Raw genomic sequence first — 24,411 nt, forward strand, 5'->3', positions numbered from 1 at the left:
AAAGGGAAATAAATTCAGTGAGGTGATTTTAAGCCAAATTTGGGAGGCTAGGATGTGAAAATCAGACACTGAAGAGTTTTATCTTTATCCCGATGTCAGTGGCAAAATTTTTTGAAGCAGAATGTTATGTGATTGAATTGCTATTAATCCTCAGATTCAGTGCAGCCGAGATGTTAACTCTGTTCCCCTCTGAATCTGCAAATTCAGTGCAGTCCCATGCTAACTTCCAATGTTTTGTTTTATGGGACCTGATTGATTAGTTCTAACAATCCATTGGAAAATAAAGTCTGGAATACCCACGATGTTTAAAAAACATGTGGAAAGGTGATAGTGGGTCTTCCCACTGTCCTTAAGTTACTTTAAAATTGTAGCAGTAACTTCTCAGGAGCTGTCTGTTTTACACGTGGTGGTGTATGAAAGTCAAGGCTACTTTCTCCGTTCAGCCTGCTTGCTCCACTGTGCCCACAAGTCATTGTCTGTATCTGACCTGGAGAGGTGGGCCGAGGAGAGGGGAGGGGGGCACGGGAGGGAGGTGATACCTGTATGATTATGGCTGATTCGTGTTCTTGTTCAGCAAAAACCAACACAACATTGTGAAGCAATTGTCCCCCAGTTAAAAATAAATTAAAAAAAAAAAAAAACGTGAAAAAAATTGTATCAGTGAAAATGTTGAGGCATTGACATAGAAATATGCAGATAGTTTCAAGGAACGAGAGAGAGCGTAGTGGTCACAAACCAATATGAGAATTTAGTGTATGAGGAATAATACACTATGTTGTACACTATACTTCTAATCAGTGCCCAGGGATTCAACTATTTAATGACTGGCATTATAATAGTTTGATATCTATTTGACAGTTGGGGTGGGCTCAAGCTCTTCCTTATGCATATACAAAACTAAATTTCAGATGGACTGACATGCTAAATTTTATAAATAAAACAAAACTAAAAGACATTGTTAAAATCTATAGAAAGTATGTTTAGTCTCAGAGTGGGAAGGACCTTCCTATGTAAGACCCCCAAACTCACAATCTCTAAAAGGAAGGACAGGCTAGTTTATATGATTTTTATTTTCTTTTTCCCTCTTTTTTTCACATTTTTATTTTATATTGGCTATAGTTGACTTACAATGTTGTGTTAATTTCAGGTACAGCAAAGTGAGTCAGTTATATGTATACATATATCTATTATTTTTCAAGTTTTTTCCCCATCTCTCAGTATTACAGAATATTGAGCAGAGTTCCCTGTGCTATACAGAAGGTTACTGTATGATTTTTAAAAGCTGGTATATTTTGTAGATGCCATTAAGGCAAAATGTTAAAGTAAGTTACAGATTGTGATAATTTAATTATAACATAGCCAAGTTTTAAATGGATATTATGCAGAATATTCAATAAATACATGTAAAAGACAGTTCAGTAGAAAATTACACAAAGGGTATGAGTAGGAATTTTTAGAAAAGGTATAGTTGTCCAATAGACATCTGAAAAGATCTGCTCCATGTGAATTTTGAGAAATACAAGATAAAGCAACAAAGAAATCTAAGATTTTTAAAAATTAAAATGATGGAAAATATCCAGTGTTGGCAAGCATTTGGGAAAACAGGTACCTTTGTTTATTGTTAGTAAGAATGTAAATTGGTGCAGTCTTTTTGCAGATATTTTGTCAGGATGTATCAAAATTAAAAATGGAAATACCAGTAGTGCTATTTCCACCAACCTGTGCTGTAGATCTATTCACATGAGTGCCATGATTTATGTACAAGAATCACATCATTGATTGCAGTAGTGGAAAATGGAAAATAATCTGAATATCCATCAAGAGTGAATTGGTCAAATAAATTACGCTATAGTCATACTTTGTAATAACATTTAACAGTTAAAAAGAATGAGGTGAATTTATATGTACCAACAAGGAAAGATAACCAAGATGTATTATTAAGAGGAAATGCAAAGATAATACACATATTGTTATCCCTATTGTGTAAAGTAAGAGAGAAACCTAAAAAGACATGCTTGCATATGTTATAGTTCACATATAACATGTGAAAATGTGTGTTAATGTAAATGCATAGGTACTTACTGGCTGTGTATCCTTGGGCAAGATGCTTAACCTCTCAATATTTTATTCTCCTTGAATGGAAAATACAGATAATAGTAGTACATATCCCCTAGGGTTGTGTGATGTGAGGCTTAAATAAATTAATCTACTTAAAGTGCTTTGAATAGTGCCTGGCACATAGTAGTCACTTGATGAGTGCCCCTATTATTCAAACACGTATTAAACTTGGAGAATCATTATTTGGGAGGATGGGAGTGAGATTTCAGATTCTGAATTATTTTTAGAGCTTATTCTAAAGAAGGTCATTCAAAGCTGATTTAGAAACCCAGGAACAAAATCAGACAGTCCTGAGTTGGGCGATGCTGTTGGAAATGGAAAGGAGACTCTGAGTTTGGTGTTGGTGACGGAAGGGCCGAGAGTCAGAAGGCAGGGGCCGCTCTCAGTGTGGGGTTTTGAGTGATGGACTTAGAAAATGCTGCAACATGGAACAAAGTAGTGGAGATAGGAGACTGTTTCTGTGGCGTGACGTATTTTGGAATGCAGGAAGATTAGTTTTGTTTTAAGTTATGTTCTTTACGCTTCTGGGAACCCATCTACTAGGAAGTAGTCAGTAGACTGGATGTAAACACTGGCACTCTGGAGAAAGATGAATGCTCCAACTACCCTTGGAGGTAGAACAGCAGAAAAAGTCTCCAGTTCTTAGGTCTCATTTTAAGGATTTCCATCTAATAGTTCCATTATAAAAATAAATGATTGTGATATTATGGAACAATCTCTGGGTAAGAGGGGCAGAGGACCTGTTCTAGTCAATTTGTTTGTCTATTCATTCCCCCCCACCCCCAACAAATATAAATTGAGCAACTCTCGTGTACCAGACACTGCTCAGACTGATGAGGTAGAAGGAGCTCAGTTGCTCACCGTCTGATTTAGGAGACAGACATGAACAAAATTGCAATACAGTGTGCTCAGTGCTCTGAGAGCCATCTTCACGAGGCTGCATGAAGATGGGTGTGATCCAGTCTGCTTGGGGGTGTGGGGGAAGCCAGGGAAATGGGACAGAAAATGAGACTGCGGAGCTGAGTCTTCCAGGAGGGAAACAGTCCTCCAGGAAGATGTGAGGGTGGGGAGAAGGGAAGGGCCTTCCCGAAAGAGGAAGCATTGCATCTCAAAGCGTGTTAGCATGGGATTTGAACAGCTTCTTTGCTGGCGGTGGTAGCTTTTTTGGGTTTCTATTATAGAGAACTGTAAGTACTTTGGCATGGCATGGCATGGGGGTAGGGGTAGAGAATATTAGCAAGTGAATTGACAAAAGTGGCAGGGATCAGATTGTAGGTGGCGGGAGAAATATCAATAACCTCAGATACACAGACGACACCACCCTTACGGCAGAAAGCGAAGAGGAACTCAAAAGCCTCTTGATGAAAGTGAGAGGTGAGTGAAAAAGTTGGCTTAAAACTCAACATTCAGAAAACTAACATCATGGCATTCGGTCCCATCACTTCATGGAAAATAGATGGGGGAAACAATGGAAACAGTGAAAGACTTTATTTTGGGGGCTCCAAAATCACTGCAGATGGTAACTGTAGCCATGAAATTAAAATACGCTTGCTCCTTGGTAGAAAATCTATGACCAACCTCGACAGCATATTAAAAAACAGAGACATTACTTTGCCAACAAAGGTTCGTCTAGTCAAGGCTATGGTTTTTCCAGTAGTCATGTATGGATGTGAGAGTTGGACTATAAAGAAAGCTGAGCACCAAAGAATTGATGCTTTTGAACTGTGGTGTTGAAGAAGACTCTTGAGAGTCCCTTGGACTGCAAGGAAATCCAACCAGTCCATCCTAAAGGAAATCAGTGCTGAATATTCACTGGAAGGACTGATGTTGAAGCTGAAACTCCAGTACTTTGGCCACCTGATGCAAAGGACTGACTCATTGGAAAAGATCCTGCTTCTAGGAAAGACTGAAGGCAGGAGGAGAAGGGGACGACAGAGGATGAGATGGTTGTATGGCATCACCGACTTGATGGACATGAGTTTGAGTAAGCACCGGGAGTTGGTGATGGACAGGGAAGCCTGCGTGCTGCAGTCCATGGGGTTGCAAAGAGTTGGACATGACTGAGTGACTGAACTGAACTGAACTGGCCACAGGGGAACATGGAAGGGTTTCACCTTCCAGAAAAATCACAATTGCTCTGGTTGGTGGCATGGCAGATGGGTGGGAGGGGAAAAGGGATGGTTACGGGTAGACAAGTGAGGGGTTATTCACATTTTCACATCGCCATGGTTTGAAAAGAAGAAAACAAAGGAACTAAAAGCAGTGATAATGGAGAGTGAGGGACAGATTTGAGAGCTAGTGAAGAGGCAGAATTGGTAGAACTCAGCAGCTGATTAAATTTGGAAGATAAAGGTGAGGAATGGAGCACTGACAGGCTCCATGTTTCCAGCTTAAGTGACTTGATGGTCTGTTCCTTCTCCCCAGGATATATCACATCAGTCTTCTTCTTTCCATTTGCTGTTGTGTAATCTGTTCTATTTCTGGGGTCCAGATCTCATCATAACTTACCTTGATGACTGCCACAGCCTCCTCGCTGTGACCTCTTGAAGCTATCTACCATGCAACATCCAGAGTGATCTATCAAAAATGCAAATCAAGTCATAGTTTCTCCCTTACTTAAAACCTTTCACTGCCTCTGCATCTGCTGCAGGATGAAAATCGGAGGCCTTTCACATGACATTTAACGGTCTCTAAGATGTGGTCTTTCTAACCATATTCTTTGTCATTCCCTGCCTGAGACTTTGGACTTAAGCAACTCCTCATATCTTGTCGTATCACACGCAGAGCTTTCTATTTGCTTGTTCTCTCCCCTCTAAAGTCTTTAGTGAGCCTTCCTTTCTGTTTCCCCAACACACTCTCCCGGCCCCAACCTCTTTTGCTCTGATTAACAACAGTTCTTACTTTAAAACTCAGATTAGGTCTGCAGCTCTGGAAAACTCAGGCCTCACAGCCTGGATTAGTTTGCCCATATTTTCAGATATTATAGCACACTGGACCTACCTCTACAATCGTTCAGCTTTTTTTGTTTTATGATTCTGTTTATTTTCTGTTTCTCACCATAATCCAGAGCAGACACAGTATCTTCATGATCTCTGTGTCTCAAATGCCTAGCACATTTCCTGGTATATAGTATGCATTTATGGGCCTGTGGAATAAATAAATTAATAAATGAGTAGGCAGTCCCATTAGCTAGATAGGTGGAACAGGAAGAGCAGAAGATTGATGGGGAACTGTAAGCTCAGGTTTGCACATTTTACAGTTGAGATTCCTGTGAGTCACATAGGGATGGCTATTTCAGGGCAGCCAAATATATCAATCTGGCTTTCAGGTGAGATGTCTGGCTTTCAGATACGGGTATGGGAATTTTTAGCTCATAGTTGGTAGTATATGGTGTGGTGCTGTTTAAGATCATTCATGGTGAAAATATGAGGAGAGAGAAAGGCACCCTTTAGGGTAGTATTTTTGACCACAACTCACAGAAAAAAATTGGTTTTTACTATGCCCCAGAACACATACACTCACACAAATCCATGTACATCTAACTAAAACAAAAATTTTATGAAACAATATATAGTCCTTTTAGACAGTGATGCCCTCTGATGTATTTTTTTTATTTCATCCTGTCTCATCCTATCCTATCATTTCTTTAAATGCTGCTATACATTTTGACTGGCAGTCTGATAAACAGTCCTCTGTAGAACACTGATTTTAAGAAGGAGGAAGAGGGGCTCGTGAAGGAGGCTGAAAAAGAAAGCCTGGTGTGGTGGGGCGGGGGGGCCATTGAGAAGTAGGTGGCAGATGAGAAGAGAGTAATGTATGTCTCAGAAACCAGGGGAGCGAACATTTTTGAGAGAACAGAGGTGTGGTCAGTGGTGTGAAATGCTGCAGAAAGGTGAAGTGAGACTATCGAATTTGGCGAGGGCATTTTTGCATTACCCCAGTTGAGGTCATTTGAGGAATGGGTAGGGGGTAAGGGAAGAATGCCTGAGCCTAAGCTCTTCTCTATAAAAATGGAGAGTACCCAGCAGTAGTCTGCTGAGGATTTTCTCATCCTTTATCTCATTTACTCCTTCAAGGCATTATTATTTGTGTGCACTTTGGAAATCAGAAGAGTAATTCAAACCTCAGAGAGGTTCATTTAGGTGCCCCGTGGCGCCCGCCATCACATAGTAAGTTGGAGAACTGAGATTCAAACCTTGGTCAATCCCGACTTTAAAGTCTGCAGTTTTCCAATTGCACCGTAATGGTTAGTCTATTTTTGTAATTTTGGATAAGTAATTTAATTTCTATGGTCACAAGTTTACTAATCTATGTAATTACAGATGGAGAGGGTTGGCAAAAATTATAGACTAGAGAAATATAGAAAATAAAGAGCTTGCATGTACTCACTTAGCATTATCAATTTAATCTTCCATCTATTTTAAAAAATTTATTAGTGTCATAAGAGCATGTGGTAAAAATTCAACTGATGCATAAGGTTAAAAATGAGACAATAATTTTAAACTCATTTTCCATTTGGAATCTTCAGTGGTCCTGGGAAGAGTTTATTCAATATTTTTGATTTTCTAATTTATCAGTTAAGACTGAATACTTAACTGATTTTGGCATTTTGGTCTTCTTCTCCCTCCCCTTCCCCTTCCCAACGCATAGCGACTGTGTTGAAGATTCAAGAGTGATTCAGTGATACCATAAAGGAATAAAAATGGCACTGAAGTTTAACACTGCTCTTTGTTACATATGAAGTTAAGAGTACATCCTAAGAGTTCTCATTACAAGGAAATGTTTTTTCTGGTTTTTTCATTTGGCTGTGCCACGCGTTAGTTTTGGCATGTGGGATCTAATTCCTCGACCAGGGATTGAACCTCTGCTCCGCTTGCATTGGGAGCACAAAGTCATAGCCACTGGGCCGCCAGAGACGTCCTGGAAAAAAAAAACAACCTTTTTTTAAATGTTGCCTCCATGTGAGATGAATGAGTGCTATGTTTTATCTAAGGACTGAATCTGTTATAATGTGTTTTCACCTACCTGTTATTTGATGTATTTCATTAAAAGATGTTTTGATGATTGATTAAAACAAAAGGTACCAAAGCAGGAGTCAGAAAAATTGGAATTGAGGGTCAGCTTTGTGAATGACTGACTGATCTCGAGGAAGTTACTTTATTTATCTGGAGGGCAGATAAGTTTCCTGTGTTTTTCTTAAGGTGGCTGAAAGGGGAGTGAGCCACTAAAGGGGGCCTACATAGAGCTGCCTTACCCAAGGCTGCTGTCTGCCTTCTAAACACCATAGCCTCTGTCTCCTCCTCTGCCCTGTGGCCCACCTGACCCTCCTGTCCTTCCTTGGGCTGTCACCCTCTGAACACAAAGGCGGGGACAGTTCTCAGAATCTCACTTCCTGGGGCGAATCTTTTGGGCATCCCCTGCCTCTCGGTGGATGCCTTCTGTGGAGTGGTGACTTCTGTGGAGTGATGACGGAGTCAGGACACGGCTCCTCAGCCCCACCACTTCCGAGCTGAGTAAGCTTGGGCGTGTCACTTCGTGTCTTTCATCAAGGTTCTTCTTTTGTAAAAGGAGTGCAAGGATAATCACTTTTCCCATAAGCTCGGGCTGTTCTGATGATAAAATGAGATAAAAAATTTGAAATCCTTTTATCATCATTATGTCTATTGTTAACAATGGTTCTTAGAATCGTAGATGGGTAGCATGAGGAAGGACCACTTTTTAAAGGAGGAGAAACTGGACCTGGAGGAGATCAGCTCGTTCACTCCAGGAAAAATGCTTCCCCTTGGCCCTGTTTCCAGGCTGGGGACTGAGTGATGTCTCGCTCCGGCTTTAGAAGCCCCAGTCTTCTGTAGGTAGCAATGGACCGTCGTGTAAGGATAAACTGTATGGTATAGATGTTGCTATGGCTTGTCACGGGCATCACCGACTCAATGAACGTGAACTTGAGCAAACTCCAAGGGATGGCGAAGGACAGGGAAGCCTGGCATGCTGCAGTTCATGGGGTCACAAGGAGTTGGACACAGCTTAGTGACTGAACAACAACAGCTACAATAACGACAAAGATCGCTTGTCAAGCAGAAGGTCCTTATATAAGGACAAATTTAGTTCCTGGAGTTGAAACTTTCACGGATGTACTTTTTGGTTTAATTACTGATGTATTGTAAACGATGAGTACCTTTCTCATCCAGCCATTACGGAGTCTGCCTTGCTGTGTTCACGTCAAGGTTTCCTCCTGGCAGAACGGGAGGTGGAGCTGAGGTAGGCAAAAGAGAAAGAAAGCCCACTTTACTCCTAATATTAGGCAAAACCAACGTTCTTGAATCCCTTGGCCAATGACGACAGAGTAATTGGCATTTTAGGGATCCAGCTTCTAATTCTTTGACCTCTAGCCTAGAGCATTTGACCTTTTAAGAACCAAGGGCCCCGTGTCACTATGAAGATTAAGAAGCCAAGTTGCCAGCCCGTCCTCTGGTAACTCAGTGCCATGGGGATTAGCAGGGCCGTATTCAGGGCCTCCCGGTTTTAAAGGCAGTGGTGCACAGAGCCCCAATCAAAGAAGTAGAAGAGACACAGGTGTGTCATGGAGACAGGAAGATTCCAGGATGTCTTGAGGTGAAAATGGAAAGGAAGGGAAGGACCAGCAAGTCATTCTGGACAACCCTCAGGAATCTTGATCTGTTATGGACTGAGTAGAGGAAATTCAGAACAAGAACTATAAACTGAAGATTTAAGAAGGAGAAAGGGTCTGGGCTAAGAAGATGGGCGGAAAAGAAAGAGATGTGGGAAATGAAATCTGGAGGAAGGAAAAAGAGAGCCTGAGGATGAAGGAAAGACAAAATCAAGACTCTGGAGCCAAGTGACAGTCTACTGAGAGGGTGAGGGTCAAGGAGCTTGGGAGGCTGGAAAACTCTAAAAATCTTCAGGATAGTGGTTTCGGAAGGCAAACACAGAGAGGAGTGGTGGGTGGAGTCTGGGGGAGACCAGGAACAGTGAGCTTGGTCAGTAGTCTTCCGAGTAGATGGATCCAAGGGGAGATGAGAATAAATAGGGAAAGGGTCAAGAAATTGTGCCTTGCAGGAGATAGTGACTGGGTGGGAAAGGATTAGGGAATGCCAGCTGCAGAATGTGGGAAGTAGCGACATGAACATGAGTGAGGAGCGGTGTGGACAGAGGGGAAAGGGCATTTAAATCCGGAAATGACTAAGGTTGATGTGCCCCGAGGAAGAAGGAGAAACTGATGGAGATGGTGAGGGGAAGAAGCGTGAGAAGGTACGACAGGGAAGTTAATATTGAACGCACGAGAAGGGGATGACTTAGAGTTAGCAATGGAGGCATAGAGAGCCTGATTTTTTTCTTTTTTCTTTTTTTGATTGCGTTGCAAGGCATGTGGGATCTTAGTTCCCTGAGGGATCTAACCCACACCCCCTGCATTGGAAGTGCAGAGTCTTAACTCCAGGACTGCCAGGGAAATCATGAGAGAGCCTGGAATTTAAAGAGAAGAGTGTTGAAGTAGAGAGGAAATACCAGAAATTACACATTTGAGGGGAAAACCTGGGTGAAGCTGAGAGAACATTTCCCAGCAAATTCCCAGAAAGATCTGGTGGGATGTGTCAGCCCACTTCCTCTTCTTTTGTTAGACACTGCTAGCTTCCTCATACTTTTTGACCAAACAGAGCATCTCATATCCTTGGAGATATACTCTCTGAAATTTTCTAGTCAGCTGAAAAAGATGGAAGATAGAAGCAACCAGGAAGGAGAGATTCTATCTCCAGATTCTTCAGCATTCCTCAGACCACCTCTCCCCACCCCCCACAAGAGGCTGACCTCGGTATCTCCACTATGACCTTGAGTACCCATTGGAAGTCCAGCCCATTTTTGAAATAGATTGGTTCTAGATCTACTTTCCAGGAAGCTTGAAAGGGCTGGGTATCCCACTGGGACTGAGTTAGACCTGGAATGGTGTCTGAAAGTTGGAAGTTGTGATTAAAGCAAAATTTGCTCTCTGTTTGTGCTCCTTTGGCTTGATTACAAGCTCAGTTATTACCTGGATTATCTCACTTCTCTTTACTTAAAGGACAGGGAAAAGATGAGGAGTGAAAAAGCAATCTACAGTCAAGCTCCTTGACTGAAAGTGAAAAAGTGGAAGTTACTCAGTCTTCCCAACCCAGGGATTGAACCCAGGTCTCCTGCATTACAGACAGATTCTTTACCATCTGAGCCACCAGGGAAGTCTTGGATGATGAAGGAAGGAAATAGAAGGCTTTAGGAACACACATACTTTATTATCACAGGTTAGAAAAATGCGTGAGAGAAACAGACAAATGACAGGGAGCAAGGTCCAACAAAGATGCAGTGTCTGGAGAAGAACCAAAGACCCTTTGTTTGCCTATGGGTTTGTCACTATTGCCTTCTGTAAAGAGTAGGGAATTAGGAACTGAGCACCTCTAACTTCTCCAGAGTAGGGCCTCGCCCCACAGGCCTGACCTTGCAAAGCACCTTTCTCAACCTCCCTGGGAGGTGCTGACAAGAGGAATGAGATGGGCTGACTCTTAGGGGTGAGAAAATAAGATAGTTGTTGGGGACATTGAAAAACGATATATGGAAACCACTTTGGGAGAATGTGGCCACGTTCATGTGAATGAATAAGATTTGGGACACCGCAGGGGCTAGATGAAAGCATAGTGTGTAAAGGCTATACTCTCTAAACTGTTACATCGTCCTTCTCCATCTAATATCCTTTAGCATTTAAAACATGGATATGTTGGTATAGCTATAGGGAAGCTGTGAGCAGGGCCAAGGTAGGATGTGGGATTTAATTGTATTTGTTTCCAGGCCAGCGGGAGAGGTTTCTGGCATTTACCACGTGTATCCCAGCAGCACTTTATGAATGAAATAAGGTGTGAGCATCAGCAGTGTGTCTGTGGGGTCAGAGGGTGGTATTCAATTAGAGGCATGAGTAATGCTTGAGTCATAGATCTTTGGAGAATTCAATCAGTACAAAAGTTTTTTTTGGATGGAGAATGTACTCATCTTCTTAAGGGTTTACATAAACACAAATGACATACCTAGCTTAGAGAAGAAAAAGATGTACTGTCTTTAATCATTTTGATGGCTTAACCTTATCTTCCCTTCCCCTTTAAAAACTACCACTTTCTTTGATTGTTTCCCTCCTTATTTTTAAATTAAAAACCTAATTGAGAGACATTATTCACACTTATCAAGAAGCTTTATCTGATTGATGGATTTAAAGTGAAATAATAGACGTCAGAGGAATGTCTCTTATTTGATAAAAGCCCTTGGACAAAGTCCAGCATATTTTTGTTGATATAGAATTTAAGTGTAAAGGGTCCTGGAGTAACTCTTGTTGGGGAGGGGTGTTTCTTTGCTGGAATGGAGAGGTTGAGGTGGGGAGTAAAGAAGGGATAAAGGAAGGGTGCTCATGAGGAAGGAGGCAACTCAGGTAAGATAGTCAAGAATTATAACTCATGGGATAGAGGAAGGAGGGGGACAACATCTTGAAGTCTTAGCTCATCTTTCGCAATAGCATTTTTTTATTGCCCCCAGTTTACAACGAGGAAATGGAAGATTGAGAATTTAAGTCACATTCTCGGAGTTTTGAAGCAAGCAAACTACATAGCTTGCTACTGAAGCTGGCCCTTTGGTTAGTGTGAACCTGGAAAATCAGCACTTCATTTGGTGGGCAATAAGACTAATTCCATCCTCCCCGGTGGCGGCTCGGTGGTAAAGAATCTGCCTGCCGAGCAGGATACACAGCTTTGCTCCCTGGGTTGGAAAGATCCCCCGGAGAAGGAAATGGTAACCCACTCCATTATTGTCGCCGGGGAAATCCCATGGACAGAGGAGCCTGATGGGCTACAGTCCCTGGAGTCACAAAAGAGTCGGACAGGATTTAGCAACTGAACAGCAACAAACAGCAAGACCAGTTCCATCTTTTCCTGTCCGTCTTTCAGAGTAGTTCCTAGATTAGAATTTACCTGCAGGATCCTTGAGAGTGGGACCATGTCATTATTATCTCTTGTCATTGTATGTCTTTAGCCCCAAATGAGAACATTTCAAACGGTGACTGAAGGTCTGGAGGGAGTTGGAGAACTGGAGCTGTTCATTCAGGTTGTGGGGAACGCATAATCTCTTAAGGTAGTGAAGCTTTGGGCAAAACTCGGGACTGGTTGATTTCTTGGGTCTGGGGCTAAATCTCTATGAAGAGCAGAGGATGTGTTGTGTCTCAGAGAACGCTGACTGAGTCTGGTGGGAAGTATCCCCATAACCTAGGCTTTCCTTTTGCTCGTGCCTGTGGGGCTCATGGCTGGCCTGAGCATGGAGCCTCCCTTTACGAGCACGTGGACCTCCTGATGAGTTCCCTGGCCAGCACCTTGCCACTCAGCGTGGTACATTGGCCAGCACCAAGCCCTATGTGTCAGATTCTTGGAGTTGCCCAGGGTAAAAGTATGAAGAATGGTGCATTCTGTGCTCCTTGCTTTAGGTTTGTAATATGCATAAGCAGTTTTACTTTTCTCAGCTCCTCTCTCTAGGTCCTAGACGAAAGGCAAGCTTGACTAGAGTGGCTGCTTTTCCCCAGGTGTCAGACTCTTCCCTTTGCATCCCAGCCTGACTGCATCGCCTTGCTCCCTGATCCCATCACTGGGGCTATGGGAATGGGTAGGGAAGTATAAGCTCTTACCCTAGGATACAGTCTTCGAGTTAGAAGGGCCCTTTAAGCTCTTCTGGTTGACGCCCTTCATATTGTGATGCTGTTCTCACTTGGCCATCGCCTGTATCTTGAGCTGTAGTTGGAGGCAGGTGGTAGTGACCAGAGCTGTAGCCCCAGCTACACCCTGAGGCTGGGCAGAAGGGGATTCTGAGCCAGCACTTCACTCTAGTTGTAACCTTTTGAGTGGGAGTGGGGTCATGAACACTGAGTCAGTCTTTCGATCAATGTGCTGTCATTGGGAACACAGAGGCCAGTTGTCCCCTGATGTGTCTGGGAATCAAATAGAATAAAATGAGCTGGAAGGTGAGGTTAGAAGGACTTAGATTAGACTTTCAGAAGGACCGGCATAGCGGAAACAGTGATTGTAGTATTGTTTTCTCTAGAAGGCTTTTAAAAATAGGAACTGATTTATTTGATCTGGGGTAGGTATGGAAGTCGTTATGCAAGGTTATGGAGTGATGGTCAGTTTGATTGTCTGGGGTCACCTCTAGCAAGCCCAAACAGCTGAGAAATCCTCTTTCATTAAATAAGACAGTCCTGGGAGGAAAGAAAGGCAGGCTTGGAGCTGGGGAAGGTGGGGGAAGGGAGGCAGGTATTCGTGGAGGGTTGCTTGAAGACCATCTGTGTTTCATTAGAGCTGCCACACTCACCCTCCCACCGTGTGCCCTCCTTCCCACCTTCCCTCTCTGTCTGTCTGTCTCTCTCTCAAACACACAGACCACCGCTCCGTCTCCACTCCCATCCTTAATTCTAGAGAGGATGCTGAAGGAACATCATATCAGACTCCCGTTCCCTCTCCCCCAGGCTCCGTAGATACAGAGCGCAAAGCTGAGAACTGCACTGTCTTCTGGAGCCCAGTTTCCCTGTCGTCTCTGCTGCTGCCGTTCACACTGTTTCTTTCCGGAGGCAGCTTCTTTGTCTGGGGATCGAGGGTTTTCCTAAATCTCCCAGCTTTGCCCAGCCCCTGCCTGAGACTAGCTGGACTGGGATGAAACCACAGTGAGGGAGAGGGGTGGAGGTAGAGAAGGCTTCGGGTTTTCTCTGCTGGACTGGGTGCACTCTGCTTAATTAGCATGAGAATAGAAAGACATTCTCCCTACCTCCCTTAGGGATGGAGAGGAAAGAAGAGCAAAGACTCTAGCTCTGTCCTACTCCACCAGAGATTCTGGGACTGGGGAAATGACCACTTTCACATTCCTCCGATCCCCTGAGGACCCCAGGACCCACGGAACTGAGAAAAGCTTTGATGGAGCCGGCTGGTGGATCTCCACTCCAGATTTTCCAGCTGTCCCTGTCCCCCCACCGCTCAGAGAGCAGGATGCTGAGATGGCTCGGTGATGCAGAAGGTATGTGCTTTTTCAGTTCTGGTGCTGATGCTGTGTGTGTGGTGAGGTCTCTGTGGCGCAATGGACGAGCGCGCTGGACTTCTAATCCAGAGGTTCCGGGTTCGAGTCCCGGCAGAGATGGTCACCTGGCAGGTACCTCTTTTATTTTATGTGCTATCATGCTAGGTTGATAGTTATATTTATTCCTCCCTGGGGGTTCTGGGAAGAGAAAGAAAACCTGTTTCCTTGGGAATCCTGGACCTCCCCTCTTTTTCTGTCTCCTCCCTCTTTGTTCTTTCCCTGTTCCTCCCTTATTAATTTTCTATTGTCTAGTGAAGGCTCAGATGCCTGCTACATCTCTCCGCTCAGCCTGACACAGCCTTTGAATCCTTTGCTTTGCAGAAGAATCACTCGCAAAGAGTGACCGGGATGCCTGGTCATAGGTTTTGAAACCACTATGGCTCCATTCCTTTACCTCTGAGCGCATGAAAAGGCAGATCATCCCATATGCTGATAAGGAAAAGTCCAATTGTCCTCTAAGGTAACACTCACCTTGACCAAGATGGGTCAGGAGGTGGATGGGGTCCTGTAGAGGGTGATTTCCTATGCTATCTTTGTCAGCTATCCTTTTGTATTCCAAAGGATAGGCTTTTTGTGTGTATGCTAAAACTCATCACTCACTTCCTCATCTACAAGGTGAGATGTAATCATTGTTCTTCGTCTCAGTGGAATAAACTACAGAGCAGCACGCTCATTATCAGCAGCAGATGAACTTGTCTCCAGAAAGCCAAGGTCTTATACTTCAGTGGTCTGGACTGAGAAGTTCGCAGCCTTTCCTGCTTGCAGGACAGGCTTTGAGGTTTGTATCGGAATGTTCTTTTCATAATTCTTGGTTTCCGGCAAGCAGTTTTCTCACCAACTCTCTCATCCTGCATCCACTTCAGCTCTTTTTCCCTGTTTCATCTAATGAGCCATATTCAGGAAGATTGGAAGCTTGGTCGAATTGGTTTTCTATTTTGGGCTGGTCTGGCTCTCTGCATTTCATATTGCAGCCTCTCCTCTATTAGCTAGAGGGAACCGCCTGAGCCGGGAACTGACCTCCACCTCAGGTGAACTCCGGAAACCTGAGGAGACTCACCTCTCCTCCTGACTGCTGGGGAGTCAGCATCTCTCCCTCCCAGGGCTCTGGACAGGTGACCAGAGCATGCAGGCAGCTGTCACTTGCACTCTAAAGAAGCTGGAGGGGGTGAGATTGGAGAATCCGGCCCATGCTAAGAAGTGGGGAATTGATAGGGCAGGCAGGAGAACTCTGAAAGGAGATTGATTTTTTTTTTTTTTTTTTAGCTTGTGTGTGTTTGCAGCAAACTGAAACTCCTGAAATTCTTTTGCAGTTAGTCTGGTACTTTTAAAGGGACTTAGGAATCTTGCAATAAGAACCAATACAGCTTTACCTTCCTGAGGTACTTTGATGGAACACCAGTTCTGACATTAACTCTTTCCTGACAGCCCAATGGATTATGGCCTTTGGACCTGAAATCCCTGGACAGCCCTTCTGGAGCCTTTTATTTTTAGCTCAGCTTATCCTAGATCTTTTTGCTTTAAGGTCAGGCCCGAAAGGAAAAAATGGTCCCTGTGTGTGGATGGGGGCGTGGAGGGTTGTAGCGAGGGAGTTTACAGAAGAGGCATTTCAGAGTTTTCAGCCATAATCCAGAATACTACCTACATCTTTCTAGTCCACCCCTCACTCCCCTGCATCATTCTGTTATAATGGTGCTGCTGAATGCTAACAGTTTTGAAAAGTAAGAGGGTTGTCCTTCTAGCACTGTGAAAGTTTGGGACAAGGGTATACATTCATCATGGCTCACTCTAAGCTTTTCTCGATTCTGGACGCTCTCTGTGAATGTATTCTTTATGAAATGTAATCCTTACGAAATTGTGGGAGCTGGGATGGGATGTGTGCCCAAGTAGGCAGTGAATCGAGATTCATTTAAGTGCTTGATCAGGGTGCAATGTAGCCAGCTCCTCAGGTCAAGTTCTATATCAGTGAGAATTTAACTCCACAGGTAATTCGCCGAACCTGATTGTAGCTAGACAATGGTTTCCATTTTCTAACTTGGAATCAGGAGATCCTGTTTTAAGTTGCAACTTTGCCAAGTTTCCAAGTCTCTCTGATCTTTAACTTGCTTATTTATTAAAACAAAGTTGTACTATCTATCTTCCAAATGTGAAAATGAATGAGAAAGCCCATTGTACAGTTCTGTATAGCTCTGTAGAGCTGTGTACGAGCGTATAGGTTTTGTTAGTTTGGGGGGTGCTTTTGTCTCACTCCTCAGAATGAAGAAAAGGTGCCTGGCCAGAGAGTAGGGAAATGACAGGCTCTGAATGATCAGCCCCTGCCTGGAACCTCCAGGGTGGCTGTATGCCACCAGCTGGGGCTGGTACTGACCTGTGCTACCCTAACAAATAGGATGGAATGGGCTTTCTAGCTGGTGGAGTCCTTCAGAGGGCAGATGGCCCCTCTGTGCCTTACATAGGTGACTTCATCTCAGCCAGGTAGGTAGAGGTCCCTGCTGGCTACACCACTGAAGGGAACTAAGAGCTTCCACTTATTTAGATATCACCCAGCTTTTAGCTCCCTCAGCCTCTGAGGGGTGATGTTTTGGGAACTTGTAGAAGAACATCGCCAGGACCAGTGGCAAGATTTTCCACATTGGTAAAAATTCCTATATATGTGCTAGCAACATTTTTCTTAACACAAGAGAGAGAATTTTTAATTTATGAATATCATAAGTATTACATTTTAAAGATATTCAGAATGTAAAATAGAAATGGGTGGATTTTTTTTTTTTTAATAAAGTCACTTCACTGTAGGACTCAAATGCTTCACCGGTACTGAAAATGACCATTAATTACAAAGTGTGCAGACAGGATATGTCTTATTTATTATTGTATTCTCACTGCTTGAAATATGGTCAGCATTTGATGGATATGTTTGAAAGAATTAATGCTGACTTAGATTGGCTATAAATTATGTAGGTAAGAAAGAGAAAGAACCATAGCTCCTAGGGATCAGGAGCACAGGCAATGTCTTCTTGCATTAATTCATCCACTTTACAAATATTTATCAAGCACCCACTTTATGCCACTTTCCAGGCACAGGGATCCAAAATAGCATTTCCCACTTCCCTCATGGAGTGCATATTTCTGCGACAGAGACAAAGAATAGGTAGGTAAATAATATTATGATAGAATTGTAGGTAGAGATACCTGCTGGAGGAATCGATGATAAAAGAGTGATGTGAAGCCTGGTGGTCACGGAAGACTTTCCCAGGAGGTAGCATGTGAGTGAAGAGTAAATGAAGCAAGAGAGCCTGATGAAATCCAAATGATGAGCATTCCAAACAGAGAAACAGCAAGAGCAGAGAACCTGAGGCGGGCATGAGCTTGACGACTTTGAGGGAAAGCACAAAGTTAGTGTGGCTGGACTGGGGTGAAGAGAGTCCCGCTCAGAGATTAACGTGGGACATGCTGGAACTTCCCTAGCAGTGCAGTGGTTAAGATTCCATGCTTCTAGTAAAGGGGCATGGGTTCAATCCCTGATTGGGGAATTAAGATTCCACATGCCATGGTAGTGTGGTTAAAAAAAAAAACAAAATATGGGGCACGTCATACAGGATAATGTACTCAACCCCATCACAGCCAACTCTGCCTTGTGTATTAAGTCTAGTATCTCCTCACTTTTCCTTTACTATCCTGCAATGAAATTTGTAGGTAATACAACTTACAAGTATAATTAAAACAAATCAGTAAAATATCCTTTTTTGAAATATAAGGAAATGTAATAAATGCTATGTGTCTTAATACATAAATGCCACGCTAACAGTCTTATACCTATATGAAGAACCACCTCCAATGCAATAACTATAGATGCAGATACGCAAAAAAGTGCAGGTATATAATAAATATCACAAAGAATATCAGTCATCAACAGTGTTGTGATTTTCCAAACTGATGCACACTTGTTGATAAATTTATGATCAAAACAAATTAAATATTCTTGCAAAGCATGCACCGTTTTGCATTCCTGAATATTTTAGGAAACTTTAAACCATGCAGAAAACTGTATTTATATGGAAAAATGAGATAGATTTTAGGTCCAGATACCAGCAACTAGCCTTTCAGTAGGTCATTCAAAAGAAGTACACCACTTGAGGCAAGTCTTCTTTGTGTGAGATACATCTACATATTGCAGGACATATGAATCCCAGGTACCCTTCCTCTCTGTAGCTAATAGTGGTCCCAATCGTTAAGAAACAAAGCAAAAAAAAAAAAAAAATACTCCACCAAATTTTCAAATCACTACCTCAGGGCTATTGCAGACCAAGTGGTAAGTCTTGTAGATCAAGCTTTCCTTCATGCTAATGAAAAGTCATTGGTGGGTTTGAGCAGAGGACTGGTGGAATCTGATTTATGTGTTAAAGGGCTAATTTTGACTGTTGGTAAAGAATAGCCTGTGTTGGGGAGAAGGGAACATTTGCTGGTCTGTTGGACGCAACACCTTTTGGAAGCAGCCGGGTGTGGCACTGGGGTTCCCAAGGGACACCACTAGAAAAGGTCCACCCACAATAGTCATGGGTCATCTCTGGAGAGCTAGCCTGGCATGGTTCATTTATATTTTGTCTAGGAACTAGTTAGTTTATTGTCCTTACAATGATTCCACTTATTAGCAAAAATGTTCATGTTTGTTTGCATTTAAAAGCCATAGGAGATGGAATCTACTCTCCTAAACATGATTTCAGTGTTTATGTCTTTTTTCAGTTTCTATAGATTATAATGGAACAGAATGTCTTTAAACTTCTTTGTGTCCTCCTTGGAAGATGTATCTTTTTGCTTCTGTAATGTAATGTTGTCCTGTGATGGTTCTCCTGAGCGAATGGACGGTGGGTGAGACGGAGTGTTCTGATACGAGGAGCTGGAAACACCAGCATTAGCGGAGGAAACGACTATGGGTCTGCACGGACCCGGGTCTGCGCCAGAGGTCTGCTGTCTACTTCTGTAACTTTGGGCATGCACTAGGTTTCTTGAGCCTTGGCTTCCTATTCTAGAAACTGAGCCAACTGTTATTTAGAATTAAATAAGGTAAAATGGAAAAGGGTCTGGATAGGTAGATCCACAATGGGTGCAGAAACAAACACTAGCTTCCTTTGTTTACGGATGGTTTATCCAACCAACCTTCTTCACATTGAGCGTTTCAAGCTAGTTTCTTGGAGATCGTGTGTGAGGCTCTGGGGGACTTAGCCATGGACCACATGTCTCCATACCTTGAAAATGCTTGGGCATAGTGGAGTGCTAGAGGGAGTAAGAAATGCATGATGCCTCTTACAGTAATTACCACCAAGAGGACTGTCTCTCTCCCGTGTTCCCTATGGAAGCTCTGGACTTCTCTCTGGGGCTCTGAGCATAGAAACCTGCAGGAATCATTAGTCCAATTCTGGGAACAAGGTTTCACAGGCCCCATGGAGAGGGCCACGTGAAGTCTTTTCAACTAGGAGAAATGCTGGGCTTTAAAGCCAGGTATGAGAACCAGGGTGTCCAGAGAACAGACAGATTCCTGGGGAGCTGGGAAGAGATAGGAGTCCAGAGGTCGGCTGCTGTGTTCCTGGCCAGGGCACTTTCTGGGAGTTGCCTGCCATGGACCCAGCCCAGTCCTGAGTTTTGGAGGAGCATCATCTGGGAATCGCTCACAGCCCCTAATAATCTTCCTTTTGCTACATCTATAGTCCACTTTTGAGGAGGGACATGGTGCCATCCAAAATATCAGACAATTTAGAACCAATTATACCTATTTTGAAGGAATATGCAGCTTATTTTCTTTTCTAATTGTGCACAAACTTCCAACAGTACTTTAACATTGTTTAACTTAACTGTGCCCCTAACAGTGGAGGAGAGTGATGTTTTTACCCCCAGATGTCAGGAAGCAGAGACTAAAGTGGCTTTTGACAAGTACAATATTTCTTTGAAGTCTTATGCTTTATGCTATATTTCAGTACAGTTTTGGGGTTCTGCTTAATTATATCTGTGTTTTTAGGTACATAAATAATTATCTGGCTGCAAACTTTATAGTAAAAATAGTGCTTGGCATGTCCCACATATGAGTATCTGGTATATACTAGTTATAAAAGCACAGAAATATATTAATATTAAAAACGAGTTTGCGACCCCTGAGTGTTCACTCAGAGTTGAGGGGGGATATAGCCTGGAGACAGATGGAGTAGATAGAAACCTGACAGAGAATGAACATTCATTCAGTTACTCTTTCAACAAACGCTTACTTAGCACCTACTATGTGCTAAGCATTGAAGTAGGTGCTGGTGGGACACAAGGATGGACAAAGAGAGGTACAGATTATGACGCAAATACATTGTAGAATTGCGACTATGAATGAAAGGGCAGACGATAGAGAAGAGGACATTTATGATGGGGGGAGCTGACCTCCTCAGAGGGGCCAAGGAAAGCTTCTTCCAGGAAATGTCTCTTGACCTGACTCTGAAGATCAGTAGCAAATAACCAGGCAGAGAATGAAGGAAAGAGCTTTCCAGACAGAGGAACAGGGAGCACAAAGGTCTCATGGTGGGAGAGAGAATAAATGGCTAAAAAGCGAGTGTGGTTTGACTTCAGAGAGGAAGGCAAAAAGAGGCATGAAATGAAGTTGGAGAGAGACAGGAAGCTAACCCACAGGGCTTTTTCATGACTGTAGGGGTTTTATCTTTATCTGAAAAACAGGGGGAAACCACTGAAGGGTTTTAAGCCAAAGAATAACGTGATTAGCTTTGCATTTTAGAATGATTGTTCCAGCTGCTGTTCAAAGGACAGGGTGGAAGGGTGCCAAGCTGAATAGCAGCTCAGTAGTCGTGAGAAGTGAGGTTAGCTTGGATTGGGCGATGGTGGTGGTGGTGTAGTTAGAGAAAAGTAGATGGGTTTTAGAGATTTTTATGAGCAAAAATGTGCAGGAGTTGGTAGTAGATTGGCAATGGTACAGAGAGGAAGGAGCTGTCAAAGGTGACTCCAAGATTTCTGGCTTGCCTACTACTGACCAAGACAGGAAAACACTGCAAGAAGGCCAGGTTTGGGGTAGGTGAGCTCAGCTCTGAGCTTCTAACTTTGAGGTGCTTTGAAGCTGAGAGCTGGGTCAGGGCCTGAATCAATGATGTAATTTTGGGAGTCATCTGCATGTTGGTGGAATTTGAAGCCAGAAGTGTGAATGACATCACACAAGAGGAAAAGTATAGTGAGAAGGACCTAAGAATGAGCTAAGAAAAACTCTACTGTTTAATGGCACAGTGGAAAAAGAGAAGCAACGGCAAGGGAAGTAGGAGGGAAACCAGAATATCATTTCTGAATCCAAAGGAAGGGAGCATTTCAGAAGGGACTTGATTGAGTACCACATGCTACTGCAGAGCCAAGAATAAGCAGAACTAAACTTATCCGTTAGAGTAAGAGATGTGAAAGCCAGTGGTAGGTTTTTTTTCACTTTCTGTGGCGTAAAAGGGCAAGCAACCAGATTGGGGTGCAGAGGGAAGGGGAGGGGAGGATGAGGAGAGAACGCAGAAAGGCCACTCTTAGAAGTCTGGCTGAGAAGGGATGAAGGAAGGCTGGTGAGCTGGAAGGCAAGAAGAGCCAAACAAAAAAGTCTTTTTTTTTTTTGTTTTTTCTTTTTAAAACTTTTCACTTTGGAAATTTTCAAATGTAAATAAATTCAACTGAGTAGTGTTGTGAACTGTCACGCACCCCTCACTTAGTTTCGGCAATGATGAACTCGTGGTCAAACTTGTACCTATATATCCACCCATTTTATCTGTGTTGTCAGTGGGAGAGACTTGAGGAAAACCCCCTGGGGAGGAAATCACTGAGAAGGAGAATCTGAATAGTCAAGAGAAAGAAATAGAGAAGAAAAGCATAAATGATGCTTAGGGTTTCTGAGAAAGTGGGACGGGAATAGGATGTAGAGCACGCTAAAAGGGAGTCCCTTGGGTACCTGGAGAGCCACCTTCTGTCTTGCTGAAGGAAGGAAAGAGGGCAAGGTGGTAGGATGGGTGCAGATATCGATTTGCATGTTGACGTCTGGAAGATAAGAAGGTTTCACCTGATGATGGAGGTGGCTCCTCCCCCTCCTCCTCTTCCTCCTCCTTGTCCTTCTTTTAAAGTAAGCGATCATATCATCTTCTGAGAGTAATTGGGAAAAAGAGGATGTTGGTGTTTAAAGAGAGCATAGAAATCTGGGTTAGTTATTGTGGAGAGAGAGGGAATGATGATATAGCAGAGAAGTGTGAAATATTTACTAGATGGTATTAAAGGACCAATTTGCAGGAGATAGGCTGGCTCTGAGAAACAGATCCAATTTCACACATATATATATGTACATTTGTATGTCTGGCTTGTTAATGCGAGCCTTCATAATATGCTGTTACTCTAATCCCCAGTGGAAGAATGTGTTTAGGTACACTGTATTTATGTGTTCCACAGAGTGCATGGACTCCACAATCTCCTGAGTGTGTAAGCAGAATATATATATCATAAAGGGAAGTGATTTTAATTCTTAAAATGTAGGTGTGCCTAACCTGGAGAAGGAAATGGCAACCCACTGCAGTATTCTTGCCTGGAGAACCCCCGTGGACAGAGGAGCCAGGCGGGCTACAGCCCCTGGGGTCGCAAAGACTGAGAGACTAATCACAACATGGTGTATGTAAGTACATTGGAGCTTGTGTTTCACATTAATTGGTTCAGCTCGCCACCTGCTGGAAATCTTGCTTAACAACACCAGCCTGGGTTTTCCGAGGCAAAATCTAAAATCTTTTTTCTCTGAAGTCAGTGTTCTTGCATACAGCATTTCCCTTATGACATGCGAGCTTCACTTATCAGATACTCTTTTACTTTTTTATTTGTGTGTCAAGTCACAGACATTAAACTATGTTCTTTTCCGACTTGATTTTGGTCAAAGATCACATCTCTCCCATTTCAGTGCATGTGCTCTGTGAATCTCATCCATGATCCATATACAATAGGAGAGAAATAAAATGTCAGACTTATCTGAAACGGCATGAGGGAGAAGCAGATTATTGGTTAAAGGGGTATAAAGCATAAAAGATAGAGTCCAATTTTATCCAGATTAAGAGATGTCTTATTTCGTAATCCCTCAAATTCAGATGTTGTCCAAAGTTTCCTATCACAAATTCTTCTCTTCTAGGTTCTTAAAGTAAAATATTTATTTCTCCATAGTTTCCAAACTGACCCGTCAGGAAACCAGTCTGCTATAAAGTATCCTTCTCATGGGCTATCTTAATTTGAATACATTATCATTCAAAACTTTTCTCCAAGGTCTTCAGGTGACACCATTAAACCTAATATTTATCATAAACCACATCATCTTTATCCATTCTTCTGTTTATTCTTCCAGTTTCTAGGTTTTCATCAAATAATTCTTTTCCTTTGAGTGCAGTTACTCTATGGGAGAGTTCTGGGATAAATCACTCTTTTTTGTTAGTTTTTAAAAATTTCTATTTCATTTTTCATTGGAGGATAATTGTTTTACAGTTTTGTGATAGTTTCTGTCATACATCAACAAGAATCAGCTGCAGGCATACATACGTCCCTTCCTTCTTAAACCTCCTACCTCTCCATCCCACACCTCGAGGTTGTCACAGAGCTGGCTTTGGGTTCTTTGCATCATACCCCAAATTCCCACTGGTTATCTATGTCTCATGGGGTAATGTATATGTTTCAGTACTACTCTCTCAAGTCATCCCACCCTCTCCCTCCTCCATTGTGAACAAAAGTCTGTTCTTTACTCCTGAGTCTCCTTTGCTGCCTTGCAAATAGGTTCATCAGTGCCATCTTTCTAGATTCCATCTATATGCACTAGTATACTATATTTGTCTTTCTCTTTCTGACTTACTTCACTCTGTATAATAGGCCTCATTAGCACTGACTCAAATGTGTTCCCTTTTACAGCTGAGTGATATTCCATTGTATATATGTACCACATCATCTTTATCCATTCTTCTGTCGAAGAACATCTAGGTTGCTTCCATGTCCTCACTATTGTAAATAGCTGCAGTGAACTAGTGCTTCAGTGAACATTGGGGTACATGCGTCTTTTTCAGTTATGGTTTACTGAGAGTGTATGCCCAGTAGTGGGATTTCTGGGTCATATGGTAGAATCATTCCTAGTTTTTAAAGGAG

The 24,411-nt window shown here is 42.8% G+C and overlaps 1 long non-coding RNA gene and 1 other non-coding gene across 2 annotated transcripts in view; both read left to right on the top strand.

The window, feature by feature from the left end:
• Positions 1 to 24,411, top strand: part of LOC133040564 (uncharacterized) — a 74,770-nt gene that overhangs the window by 30,082 nt on the left and 20,277 nt on the right. The window lies entirely within an intron of this gene.
• TRNAR-UCU (transfer RNA arginine (anticodon UCU)) lies at positions 14,240 to 14,313 on the top strand. The gene has a single exon. It is a non-coding gene; the product is annotated as a tRNA-Arg (tRNA).

Source organism: Dama dama, chromosome 20 (genome assembly GCF_033118175.1).
Source record: "Dama dama isolate Ldn47 chromosome 20, ASM3311817v1, whole genome shotgun sequence".
NCBI classification, from domain to species: domain Eukaryota; kingdom Metazoa; phylum Chordata; class Mammalia; order Artiodactyla; family Cervidae; genus Dama; species Dama dama.